The sequence below is a fragment of the Typopeltis vanoorti genome, chromosome 8, assembly GCF_054136105.1.
Source record: "Typopeltis vanoorti isolate ZY-2024b chromosome 8, IOZ_Tvanoo_1.0, whole genome shotgun sequence".
Taxonomy (NCBI): domain Eukaryota; kingdom Metazoa; phylum Arthropoda; class Arachnida; order Uropygi; family Thelyphonidae; genus Typopeltis; species Typopeltis vanoorti.
In genome coordinates, this window is record NC_143556.1 from 128963082 (window position 1) to 128977868 (window position 14787).

The following is a 14787-nucleotide window of genomic DNA, read 5'->3' on the forward strand; positions in this document are numbered from 1 at the left end:
ACCTGCAGAAAAAGCCAGTCTCATGGCTTAACTTTAAATTTTTGCATAGTTATCATAATAAATTTCTTCCTATCATTTCAAACATGCAAGGTCCTTTTTAATTTTTGCCAGAATGTGATCAAAATAATTTTATCCGAATTGAACACACACATCTCAGTCATGATGATATTTCTCTGATTGTTCTAAAGATTTGTGCAATACAGTACAAACTTTCAAAGAGGGACGAGAAAGTGTAAATATTAATTATTGCTCGTTATACCTAGTTAACTGCTATTTATGACGATGAACGCAAACGTAGTATAATATGCACAATAAATAATCAGTATTATTAATGTTTACTCAGAATGTGGGTAATTAATTCAGATCCTCCTTTTCATATGACATTTTCCTCCCACATCATTTTTTACACAAATAACTTTCAATTATAAACTTCAAAAGCTTTTTCATTTCTGAGATGGGTTAAGCAGTCTTAGTCTTATCGTTCTGGAAATTGTTGGGCTTCTGTTTCCACCATTCAACATTGCCTTAATGGGAAGTGCACTGCATTTCACCTTGCTAGGGTAAGTTACAACAAACGTTGCAACCATTCGGAGCAGGTATTTATATAAGTATGTAACAAAAAAAAAAAAAAAAAAATCAGCTAACGCCTTTATTCCCGTCTACGGGGAGTAGGCGAGGCCATTTAGCCCTATCTAACTTTTGGAGACTGAGTGGGCAGTTCAATCTCCGCTGGTACCAATCAGAGATAGATGGCCCAAGGCTATCACTAATTAAGCGGTACACAGTGAAGAGAGACGGCTCAAATGTGCCGCCATCTCGTGGTCCCTAACACAATATATTTAATGTCTGAAATAATGTGAGTTCTACGGTCGATTTTCTTGAGTTTACGGGAAGAAAAACCCGCTTGCCCGTGCCAGAGATCGACTAACTCGGGAACCGGTCGAAAAAAGGCTTAGAAAAATTTCCTTCTAGTCGCCGACTAGACTCGAAACCAAGTCTTCCTTCGTGCGGCCAAGCGCCGTGGTATGCAAACGCCACATCCAAGTATGTATATGATCTAATAATAATGATGGATTTATTATGCAAGACTACTCTCCAACCAACAGGCTGCAGGTTCTGTTTGTTTTAAACTGAGAGGAGTAAGTTCTGTGATCGAGTCCAGTGTGTGTGTGTGTGTGTGTGTGTGTGTGTATATATGTATCATTCTGCCACATCAGCAAGCCTCTCCCATGTGCTGCTGCTTTGGCTTTATATTTTTTGGTTATTGGATCATTCTTGTCACTCTAGGCATGTTGTGCGTCGCTGTTGACCAATTATCGAGTTTGATAACGTGCGTGAGCTTACACGCGCACACTTTCAGTATCCGTGTGCAGCAAGAACGGACGTGGCACAATCTTTAACGAAGTGGTGGATTTTGTGAATGATTGAGGTATACTTAAATATATTTTGTGAAAGTGGTTATGTTTTACATTTTTGGCACCTTGATTTAAAATTCAACACACTGGTATATTCTTCATACATGTTTCACATTGCGATATCAGCTAAACAGATATACCTTAATAATATCTAGCTATATATCTTTGAACTGTCAGTGGTACGTAGACAACTTCGAAAGATATGTCACGTCATACGATGTTATATCAATGATCTGTCTCTTCGTCATATTAGAAATTTTCGACTTTATAACATAAAAGCATCTCTAGGTGACGTGATCAGCCGATAGTAATGTAGAAGTACCACCTCAGCAATGAAATGCACAGAAAACTCGGAATGTACCAAGGGCAAGAGAACGGAAGGAAAAAATCTCAGCGAGCTAATGTAGAAACGATCAACCAGGAGATTGGAATTTCGTAATGTAGAGAAACGAATCACTCTGCCCTCATTTCTCATATGGTAGTGTGCGGATGTGGCCGATCCACGTCTTATGCCCAAGTACACTGTGAGATTAGAGACTAGCCTAACTGCGAGATTAGAGAGCATGTGGCAGAAGACATTGACTGTATTTCCTACTCTATACTTTTAGGTTTCATACCTCAAGTATGAACAAATATATAACACTTGTGGATCAGGCAATGATTTCGAAATTGGTAATTTTACAGAACAGACTGATTTCTTTTTTTTTTTTTTAGGACGACCAGCACACCCATATTGCAGCAGGTGCTATCGCGACATGACTTGGAGAAAATCGTGTGAGTAAAACTTAACTGGTATATTATAATCCCAATCTGAAAGAAGAATGGTCCAAAAGATGACTCATTACAAAATCGGGGCGAGTATATCCAGGAATGTGGTGACTTGCAGAGAGAGTTCAGATTACTGAGGTGCATATAGTTTAGGTTTTTCTGAAATATAGTATTGTCTGTATACATATTATAACATATATAGTTCCTGTTCCTAACTAGCATTTATTTGTATGTTTTTATGTGATACCATTATCTATTATATAATTCCGTAATCATTTAAATTGGATTGAAATGGGAAAATGTGATTGGAATAGGAAAGCTTTCACAACAATTGAAATTGATATTTTAGTTGTTATACCGTTTCAGTGTCCATCACGAGTATTATTTTTTTCTCTCAATCACAATTAAATATCACTTCATCAGTGAAGAAATTGTACTTGACACATGGTTTGCGGTCGGAAAAAAAAAAAAAAAGATAGCCTGACTGTTTTGCCGAGTGGTTAGCGTATCCACTCCACCACAACTAACAGACTGCGGGTTCTAATCCAGAAAGGGCATGACTGTTTGTGAATATCTTTAGGTGAGAGGTGAATTTCTTCATTCGGTGTGTGTGTTATCACCGTCCGCCTATGGGATGCCTGAAGTAGCTTGAAAAAGTTTCATATTTGGTCTCTAGAACAACTTTTCTAGACTATTTTAAAAAAAAGAAAAGAAAATATGCTTAGCCACACGGTACAAATATGTGTGTGTTTTCCGTAAACCTAATGGTTGATGGGCTAGCAATGTTACTTTTACTAGGGAATTATTATAAAACAAGGTGGTTTCTCGTTGTCTTCCTTGTCCAGTAGTAACCTTTGTCTGTATAGCCGGTTTGTTCGTTTTCCAGGAGAAAAAAAAAAATCCTCCACTTCCGTATGAGATACAAATGTAGGTTATACAAAAACTTTTCGTGAAAGTTTAAAAATACCAAAGAAAAAATAGAACCTTTCTTTGGTATCTTATCACATTTATTATCTAATCCTGGAACCCAACTCTAGATTCCAAATATGGAATTCTTTCAAGGAAGTTAAGATATTTAGTAAGCAAGGTGATGGTCTCGCACTGGTCAACAGAAATCATCCACCTCCTAACAATTGTTAAATATCTGTTACAGTGGGATTCAAACCAACGGCCTGTTCATCAGCGAACTGAGGCAGATTTTGATGAAATCATATGGAGGTATACTTAAATAACTGAGATCCTCCAAATAATGAGATCCTATTATTATTATTACGTGACACCTGCAGGGAGTCCAACGACTGATTGAGGGAGGGAAACTTTCTCTACAACTGTCTCCACTCAATCCACCAACTACAACGAACCGCAACTACTCAATGCCTATGGCGGGATTCGAACTCGCGGCCTTTTGGCTGGAGAGCCGATGCACAAACCACTCGGCCAAACAGCCCGGCAAATTTATTTTCTCCAAATTTATTGATGCACTTGTCTCAATGATAGACGAGGGGTTTCCGAAAAGTAAAGTAATAATTTTTTTTTCCCCTCGAGGATGTTTGATAATAGGAAGTTGAAATTTTTACACCAAGAAATAGGTGAACATGCACTAACATCACAAACCCTCCAAATTTATTGATGCACTTGTCTCAACGATAGATCATTTTATTATTATTATGTGACACCTCAAGGGAGTCCAAAGACTATCCCGGTACCGAAGAAGTCCATACCCACATCCAGTAACCAACATCACACTACCTGATGAACTTCATTATCCGTAGTGAAATGCCTTCCAGGGAGGTGTTTCTTGAGGGGAGCCAAAGAAATGTCTGGGCTGTAGGGGGATGTGGCCGAGTTTCATAATGATTACAACGCAACCACGCGCGAGTGATGTGTGCAGTAGCGTTGTCACTCAAACGTGTAACGGTTGTTTCCATCGAATGGTGGCTTTTAGTTTGTTTGACAGTGAAGCTCTGCATTGATTGCTCCTCTCTTTGGCAAGGGGTCCACCAAAATAATGCCTTGGCAATTTCAGAACACTGTGTCCATTATTCTTCAGACAGTGGGAACAGTTTTCAATTTTTTTTTTTTTTTTTCCACTCAGGAAATTGTGGATGTTTCCAGGTCATGGAGTTTTGTTTGCTCTCTGGGGTCAAGTGATAAACCCACGTTTCCTCTACTGTGACTAGGGGAGCGAAAAAATCGTCACATTTGTCATTTATATCGCAACAGATTCTCCAAACACATCCCCACGCGTGTTGCTTTGTGTTCCTCTGACATGTGTCGGGGCACCCAGCGGCAGCACACCTTTCGAAAGACAAGGACATCGTGAACAATTTCTTAAACAGTGGAGTTCAGTTCACCACTTATGCAGTTTCACTCGCAGGTCTTCAAGAACGATGCCCTTAATGCGCGAAATATTGTCTTCTGTCTTGCTCGATGAAGGGCTGCCCGCCCAATGTCGATCTTCAATGTTACCACGTTCCGCTTTAAATTCAGTATACCAAAAACGCACCTGCTTCTTTGACATCCCCCTTTTCGCCATACATAGTAACCAGTTCACGATGTCACTTGGTGAAGCTCCTTTTGCTGGAAAAAAAAACCCAAATAACTTCACGTTATTTGGACCACACTCGCATGGTCGCCGCCATCTTGCAATTGGAGTTAGCTGTGAGGTTACAGTAGCGCCACACACAATGGCAGTCTTTTTGAACGTTATTAACATGTTCATTGCCAATAACGCGATATCGTGCGGTGCGAGTTCTCACCAAACGGCCGGTCACGCGTTATCGCGTGGACGTCGCTAACTAAATAAAAAAATTAAAAAAAAATTGTGGCCACCACACGAAATTCCAATTTTCAGCTTGGCAATGAAAGTGTTAAGGGATCTTTCTGTCTACTGTGTTTTATTTCATTCCCTTTCACCATCATTAAGAAAAAGTGTTACCCTGCTTTTCAGAACGCCTTCGTACATGGTCGAAACACACACATCTACTGTATTGTTTGGTAGACGAAGGAGGTGGGGGGGGGGATCTTCTAAAAATTACATTCGTAGTGAAGGAACAAATGTAAAGAATATTAAATACTGTTGTAATTACTATTTGTCATTAAATAAATTATACGAACGCATTTTATATAATTACGAATAAACCGGATGACAAATTATACTATCAATTGCCTTAGGATTGAACTCATTTTGTCATTACAATTGCGAAACTGCTCAGATTTGAGTAGCCATGGCCATGCTTTCGCATTACTGGATAAAGAAATCATAGGGTGTATTGACCCATACTTGGCTAAAGTGTTGTTCTGCATCTAATCATGAGTAGATTAACATCTGTTCGATTTTATGCTGGAATGGGGATCTAGCAAGTGGGAGAACGATTTTGTGATACTTCGCTAGAACTACATTCGGGAATTAATTCAGACATGACAGTTCGATATAAACGTCCCTACGGAGTTTTTGTATTCTCTGGAAAATCGCAAGATTAGTGTCGCAAGGTTTAAATAAATTCGTTTTTGCAACAGAAGATTTAGATGGCAGTATTAGCACAGGAGCAAACATTGGCTTTTTCAGTAGCCATTGCTGTTATTTTATACAGCTTCGATAACAACTTCTTTCTGGAACTGCTTTAAGTATGTTAACTCTATGCAGTACCAGACTGAATATATTATAAAAATAATTTGCGCAACTATTCTAGTCTGTCCTTGTTCGCGTTTGTGTACGGACACTATCACGTGCCACGTTTGACCTAGATAGTATATCATGATCATTTTCCTTTTCTAGTGCGTCATGCCAAACGCCAGAGGCTATCATGATCTGTCGCTTGTGCAGCAGTAATTTATTATTAAGCTAGCCCACATTCTGAGATAGCATTAACTCGAACTTTTCTTTGTAGTCATAAAGCATTAAGCATAAATGTGACTTACCTTTTTTATACACTTTGTTGTTATGAACTATACATTAAGAAATAAGTCTTATGTGGAAAAAATGGTTTCCGATAATTAAATATTTTAAGCAGCTAAGTCATGAACGAATTAAGACCTTATATTTGCAAGTGTATAAACTAGCAACATCACGGTCTCCAAAATGCTTAAGTTACTACTATCCTTAAAAAAACATCCTTAGCAATAATAACTAACTGATATATATACTAATTAATCTTAATAGGACAGTATTGTCCTATTAAGATTAATTGTCTAGTTCATTGTTTCCCAAAGTGTGGCACACATACCCCTCGGGGTACACAAAAGGTCTTCAGGGGCACTTTTTTTTATTTTGTTTGCTTTTTTTTTTTAACTTTTATATTTTTGCTGCCGAATTATTGCTGATAAGTGCAGGTCTGTTCTATAATTAATTTCTTCAAAACTTTAAAATGTATTTAAGCAGTCAATTTGCTTACTTTAACTTGCATCTATATTATTGTATGTTTGTGTAGTAGTCAACTCGGTTGGATGATCTTTTGACGACTAGTGAGGAGAACTCACCGGAAATCCTTTGGAAAGGAGTAAAGGTTATAATACAGGATGCAGCCAAGAAGTATCTCGGTCCAATAAGAAGACCAAGAGACCCATGGATATCAGATTCAACATGGGATCTAATCGAAAGAAGGCGGCTGGAGAAATAGACACAGGGACTGAAGAATATAAGAGATTGCATAGAGAAATCAGAAAAGCCATGAGACAGGGCAAGGAAATGTTTTTTATTGATTAATGTGAAAAGATAGAGTTAGAGATGATGAGTCACAATTATAAAAGTGTCAGCAAAGACAAGAATGGAGCAGTACTAACAGGTGGAAAGAATGCTGTGAGAAACTGTAGAGCAGAGAGGATAAAGAAAATTTGGAGGCACCTTCTCTCCAGGAAAATTTCGGTTTGGAAGCTCCTCCACTTAGGCATGAGGTTGAAAGAGCAGTTAAACAGCTTAATAGCAATAATGGAATAAGTCGGTTTTCATACTACTGCATCAGAAGGGAAATATGAAGGATTGCAAGAACCCAGAGCTAATCTCTGGGTTCTTAATCTCTCATGCAAGCAAGAAAAAAGCAAGAACAAGCAGATAGGAAAGGTAAGGGTACAAAAGATCAGATCCTTTGCCTTAGACAGATCATAAAAAATATAAAGAATTGACTCCTTATGTGATGTTTCATATGCTACTCTAAAATCTTCGACTGTTGAGCATGTGAAACTCAGCTAACCCCTTTTATTCCGTATAGGGAGTAGGCTAGGCCGTATTTAGACCCATCTAACTTTTGGAGACTGAGGGGGGGGGAGTTTAATCTTTACCGGTATCCAATCAGAGATAGCTGTCTCAAGACTATCACTAATTATACATGGTGTCTAGTGAAGAGAGACGACTGATATGTGCCGTCATCTCGTGGTCCCTAATCCTAACACTGTTTACTGTCTGAAAATAGTGTAGATTCTACAGTTGATTTTCTTGAGTTTACGGGACGAAAAACTCGAGTTTCCGGTAGGAAAAAAACTGCTTTCCCGTGCCAGAGATCGACTAACTCGAGAACCGGTCGGAAAACAAAAGGAAAAAAAAAAAAAAAAGCTCAGTAAAAGTTTCTCTAGTCGGCAGCCAGAATTGAACTTACGACGCTCCCTCTTGTAATTTAGCGCCGTGTATGGCACACGCCACTTCCACCAAGCTACACAGGTGCTATACTGTATAAGCAGGGAGGTGGTATCACGCCAGGCGATGAAATTCATCACCCACCTAAAGAGAATCGCAAACATCCATGCCAAAGGCAGGATTCGAACCCGAGACCTGTTGATTGGATTGGGGAGCGGGTACTCTAACCACTCGGACAACCATGCCGGCCCCCCCTGTGGGATCGAACCACCAACTTCGGTGAAACTGTAGTAAATCTGATAGGAAAACGATAGCTGCTTTTGGAATGTGGGGAAGGTTGTTGAGGATATCATACATGGGTGGTAGAAAGAATCAATAAGGTTTCTTATGGATATCGACAGAAGAAAATTGAAATACAGTTAACCCTCGTATAACACGGTACTTATACAACGCGGTCTACCAATGGTAGTAACCCTTGTTCAACGCGGTTTCGATAAAAACACGGTCTACAAATTGTAGTAACATTTTTCTTTTCATATGTTTTTCACCGTGCGACTTGAAAATCAAATTTTATCTTCGTTAAATTTGTGTTTGCCCGTATCGCGCATGTAGTTATGAGTAGCGAATTTACCGTATATTAGGGGAAATACCCTTTAGCAAGCATGTACGTCAATTGTTTACCGTATAAAGTGTTTATTGTTGAAAATTGTCTTCCTTTTCTGCCAGGAAAGCGTATTAAAAATGACAACTTTATTTTCTGGTGAGTTACATACATAATTAATATGTCATGCATTTTTTTATGTAAAAAATTTATTTTTATAGTAATGGCCACAAACTGCAACGAAAGGGAAAACCAACATTGAAAACAAAATTCATTTCTCTTGAAGAAAAAAATAAAATCATGGATCGGCTGAAAATTGGAGAAAAACCAGGAGCTATTGCAAGGACTTTGAATTTAAATGAATCAACAATTCGAACAATCAAACAAAATGAACATAAATTCCGAGAAAGTGTTTATTGCTGGGTCAACGGTAAGTGCAAAGCGCTTTGTTCGTGTACGCGATTTTCTAATAGAAAGAAATAGAGAAATCTCTAACGATTTGGATGGAAGGTTGCGCTCAAAAGAAAATTCCTTTGGATGGAAATCTTATTAAACAAAAAGCTCTCAAAGTTTATAAACATTTATAATGCAGACCCAGGTGTTCAATGCGGATGAATCTGGGTCATATTGGGGAAAACAATGCAAAAACGCACACCTATATTTCAAAAAATGAAAGATCAGCTCCTGGATTCGAAGTTTTCAAAGGTAGAATTACTCTACTGTTTTGTAGTAATGCACAAGGTGATTACAAAACCAATGTTTATTAACCGATCCTGAAATCCTCGTGCTATGAAAGATTAAAATATTCACTTTATATTTTGCCTAAAACATTTGTGCAATGAAGTTTACGCACAATTTGTAATCATTTCTAATTTTTTCTATGTATTTGTTTCTTAGTTTATATGTTTTCTTAGCCTGCATGAATTACTTGAATTAAATAAAAATATAATTTGGTTGGATATGTCATTGTTGTTTATATAATTAAAAAAAAAAAAAAACGATTTCGGAACGTAACCCAACTTTTTCTATGTAATCAGAGTCTCGCATAACGCGGCATTTCTGTGGAACCTAACATCCGCATTGTACGAGGGTTACCTGTACTTTGTATCCATTGAGAGGATGGAAGGAATTCTCAAAACAGTAATAGAAGGTAAAGTTCCTGGAAAAAGAGGAAGAAGTAGACCGTCTATGAGATGGGTGGATAATGTGCCTGGAGGGACTAATCTTCAGAATTAAAGCCTCCAGAAAAAGCATACAACAAGACCATGTGGCGAGGACTGGTGTAACACATCACAATGTGTTGGTCATGTGATGATGTTGAATGAACAAGTGGATGAATGTGTAGTAGTTGTATTATGCCATACACATTATAACCACTCGGCCTGGTTGTCCGAATGGTTAGCGTATCCGCTCTCCAGCCAAAAGGCTGCGGGTTCGAATCCCGCCGTGGGCATGGATGTTTGTGATTGTCTGTGGAAAAAACTAGTGGTGGTAGTGGTTGGCAGTAGATGGCGTTGAGGTCAGTTGTTGGATTGAGTGGTGGAAACAGAGTTATAGAACAAGTGCCCTCCCTCAATGAGTCTTTAGACTCCCTGGAGGTGTCTAATAATAATAACAACAACGTGCAAGCGCTGCAGCCATCACTAAAGTTTGGTTTTGACCTGCGAGTTAGTTATGTGTTTTTAGAACAGCTGTCGGTGGGTAGCAACGATAGCAAGCATGAAGGAGGAGCTGGAAAGAAAAATTACCTAGGTAGTTAAGTTCTGAGATCTCGGAAAAGATATACATCTTTATCTACTCTCCAAGGAGGAACTGTGGAATTAATATTAACAGTTTAATGTATCAAGCCGTCGTATATTAGTAGAACGTTATGTGCTTAATAAGAAATAAGCGGTATATGTTCCAAGGAGCAAGATGAAATTTTTAGAAAAGTTATTTCTATTGGAACTGCTCAGTTATGTGTATTCCTGTTTGAGCAATTATTCTTCATGCCTACTTCAGCAAAATGAAGGAGAAATGCGTTAAGGGAATTCACTTGTTAGAAGAAAACATGCAGGTATATTGGTCAAGTAAGATTTGAACTTTTATTGTATTCTAAAGACTTGAAGAGATGACAGAATGAATGAATGAGGAAAAATAATTAAATAAAGAAGTAAAACAAATGAAGATACAGGAAGTTCGCATACAGATCAGAAAAACTGTCTTTTACCTAAATGCTATATTCATTTTTTTATGATGTTGGGTGTTCAGAGGCTTCGACAGCTAACCTGGAGAAAAGAACTTACCGAGCACCTCTGAAATAGGGGCGGGGGGGGGGAAAGTTGAACGATCTTTGATCCTTAAATATTTGATTTATTTTGTCATAAAATGTTCCTCCGGTGCCGGCGCGAGGGTATGTGGCGACACTAGGCCAGTTTTATCAACGCATTGAAAGACAAGACAGGCATCATAAAATTATTGTTAAAAGCAGTTTATAGTTATTGCCAAAAAATGCGTATAGAGCATTTTTTTTTGGGGGGGGGGGGCACAACTCTTACCACCAAAGCTTCGACTAATACTATTACTTTTTTTTACGATGTTGGCGCCCTAGGTTGGTTCCTCTTGTACCTAAGCCTAGAACCTACCCCGTGTTCCTCACAATAACAAAAACATTTTTAGTGATCACAAAAACTGCATAAAAATTACAACAATAATGAAAATGAAAGTACAACTTTATAATGATTGACTACTGACTTCATAATGAATAAGTAAGTCTTCATTATTTGTTACATTAGTAACTTTTAAATATGCATATTTTACAATGGTGCTCCCTACTTTATTTTATTTTATTAGAAGTCATTTTAATAATATCATCTAAATCCGTCTTGCTAAAGATGCTTCAATAGACAGAATATCCAAACCGTTGACGCAATTTGGCCATCTTTACACAGTCGATCTTAAAACATTTTTAATTCTTGCCAGTACAGTAAACGATCTTTTGCTTGGGACATAGTTACTGGTAGTGCTCAAAATTTTCTTCAATTAATACGAATGTTTGGAAATGCTGCTACTTCTTGCATTTCTCTTAATATTGCTTAATAACTCAAATAGTGGTATTTGATTTTCTCCGAAATTTGCAGAATATAGAGCTTTTAAATGTATTATTTCTTCTATATTTTTTCGTTAATATCACAACATATTTATCGCCTGAACTTTTAGCAACTTCTCAATTTACTCTTGTCGATATGCAAATAATTCTACAAAAATCAAAATGAATTAGTGTTCATTTTACTGCTTCTAAACGCCAAGATAAGTTTTCGACAACACTGCCTATCATTATATAAAACACTTGACTTTTAAAGCGATCATAAATGGTATTTACACGTTGGGCATAATTCATTAAATTTATTCCCAGCTTATCAGTAACGAGTTTGTCTTCAGTAAATATACCACTCCATTTTTCTCTAAACTCTTAATGTTTTGTTCTTCCAAATCAATTGTTACATTTATTTCTTGCAAAATTTTGTTTTCATAATGTATTGCCGTCAACATGTTAAACCAGACATTACTCAAAATTGCACACTCAAAGGAATTAATATATGTTAAAATTCCATTCAAATCTGACCTGGTTTCTGACTAAATGTTATGTGTTTTGCACTGCTACAAAAATTTACTTGCTTCATTGCAAGATTTGGCAGCCTGAACGCCCAAAGATTTAATGAATGGCAGGCCCATGGAGAATAGACTACCGAACATTTTTCAAGATAAAGCTCTTAGCACCTTTATATTTTGTATTTTTCAAGGATATTTAATATTAAATTTGCAATCATTTCTCCTGTCTTTTTTATTACAGTCTACACATTATAAAAAAAAAAAAAAAAAAAAAAATGAAAATAAAAACACGTTCTTTAATTTCGTGCTTACCAAGTCCATTTATTTGCAAACATCGCAAAATAAACATAGTTTTTAAATTAAGGGGATATTAAATCCCACATTGTTTTAACCCCGAATAAGAAACTCAGAGATTGGAATCAGAGTTTCATGCCGAATATAGTAAACTATAAAAATATCGGCGAATACTAGCGTGAGCAAATGCAAGTAGTCGTAGCACAATACCGGGCAACTCGTTGCAAAGGTGAGTAAAATTCTGATCGCTATTCTTTGGTATTTTCCATAATGTAAAAACACACTTCCTAGGAAATGTATGCTGTTATTACATTATGGTAAGAGGTCACTACCCAAACCGGTTTCAGCCTTTTTTGAGGCTGAAAATATGAGCAGAGTATATAAGTTCTTTTCGCTATATACCCTTTGGTATTAATTTGGTCAGCTACTCACTGATGAAGCCTCAAAAAAGGCTGAAACTGGTCTGGGTAGTGACCTCCTACCATAATCTAATAACAGCATACATTTCCTACGAAGTGTGTTTTTACATTATGGAAAATACCAAAGAATAGCGATCAGAATTTTACTCACCTTTGCAACGAGTTGCCCGGTATTGTGCTACGACTACTTGCATTTGCTCACGCTAGTATTCGCCGATATTTTTATATAGTTTATTATATTCGGCATGAAACTCTGATTCCAATCTCTGAGTTTCTTATTCGGGTTTAAAACAATGTGGGATTTAATATCCCCTTAATTTAAATAGTGTTTATATCGCCGAAATGAAGCCTGTAGGCTCTTTATATTTAAGTAAATATAGTTTATTTTGCGATATTTTCAAGTTTATGAACTATAGTTTGTTCTATGTGAGCCGAATCTGGAGTTGCATTAGCAATTATTGAATAATATTTCGCCTCTTCTCTTCTAGAATTGCTTTTGTTACAGATTTTGCACAGCAATCTGTGAATTCATTTTGACCTTCAACGGATAAATAATGCACTTGCATTGGGTATTGCAATAATTGGGATTTGTTTTATATCAAAATATTTGCTCATTAGGGGGTCATAGTGCCTTAAAAGTTCTAAAATTCCTAAAAAAAAAAGTCTCCATTTCCGGAATCACCAACCAAATGTGTTTTTTCTCTAAATACTAAACCTCTTTCGTCCCAATATAAAAGTATGTCCAAAACCACGTAATATCTCCATCCATTCATGTTCCTGGTCCTTAATATGCTTTTGGAGATAATGATGCGCGGTTGTTGAATTGCCAAGACGTTTTTCTAAATTTTGCCACTCCATGTATTATTATTTTTATTATTAACACTATTTTGGTGTTTGGAAATTTTTTCTTATAACTTTTTCCATTTTTTGTTTGGTTGAGTAACTGGACTTTGAAGCAAAACTGGATGTATGCGCTAACGAATTTTTATTGAAAAGTCTGCAAGGGAAGCAAAAGAGTGCTTGTTTACTTTCGCTGCACGCAGGCGAATTTCTTGGTATTTGTTCGCCAGTTATTTTAAGTAAATTAACAGTAAATTTGTAATTATATGTTGCTAGGAAATTCAATAGGAGTTTTTAGGGGCCTCGGAATTCCGCTTTCTCTACTTGTGCCCATATACAGTTTGCTTCAATTATATTTACATCGAAAGCTACTAAATTTGTTCGAATACAGTAACAAATAAAAAAAAAGAATGACTAATAAAATAAAAATTAGAAGAACTGACAAGAATGCTTTGTCAGTTCTTCTAATACTTTGTGGTTGTTACTAGATTGATATATTTTTAATTTATACCTCGCTTTGTCTTATTATCTGCTTCTGATGCTTGCGTCAGGAATTCATTAGTATTTGGTTGTTCTCTTTACTAGTCGTAATCTGTGATGGGTGCGATTTTGTCTTTTCGAAAGCTAAAGTCTGCAAGCATTCGTTGGTTTATTCTTCTTTGTTACTCCTATAAGGGTTTTTTTTTCTTTTCCGAATTTGTGATGATAGTTCATCATGGTTCTTCAAAATAAAATTTATAAAATAAATTTATAAAATCGACATTCCTAAAAAAAAAAAAAAAATAAAAAAAAATAAAAATAATAAAAAAAAAAGACAGTAAATCGAATTAGCTGTGAAACTTGCCGGCCTTTTTTTTATTATTATTATTACGGGCAACTCCAGGGAGTCATTGGACTCATCGAGGGAGGCCCCAAATCATATTCATCACAACTTGACATTCATACAGTATCTATCATACCTCGCCTTAAACTCATTCACTGTCACAGCATCCACCACAGACTCAGGGAGCGCATTCCACTCATTCACCACTCTAAAAGTAAAGAACCCAGCTCTAACACCTTTACTAACCACACTTTTGCCCAGTTTCCATGGATGTCCCCTAGTCCTCCCAAAACCAGCCCTGTTCTCAAAAATATCTTCTGAATTAATTTTATAGAAACCCTTCAGTAATTTGAATGTCTCAATCATATCTCCCCTCCTCCGCCTATCAACCAATTTTTGCAACCCACAAATCCTCAACCTGTTCTCATATGGTTCATTCCACAGACCTGCTATCATCTTGGTCACTC

At 36.9% G+C, this 14787-nt stretch overlaps 1 protein-coding gene across 1 annotated transcript in view; it reads left to right on the forward strand.

Annotated features, from left to right (window-relative positions):
* LOC150104347 (uncharacterized) overlaps nucleotides 1–14787 on the forward strand; it is a 282659-nt gene that overhangs the window by 71439 nt on the left and 196433 nt on the right. Inside the window, exon 2 of the mRNA XM_090396462.1 lies at nucleotides 2130–2321. The gene's annotated coding sequence lies outside the window, so the exon portion shown is untranslated. The remainder of the gene's footprint in view (nucleotides 1–2129; nucleotides 2322–14787) is intronic.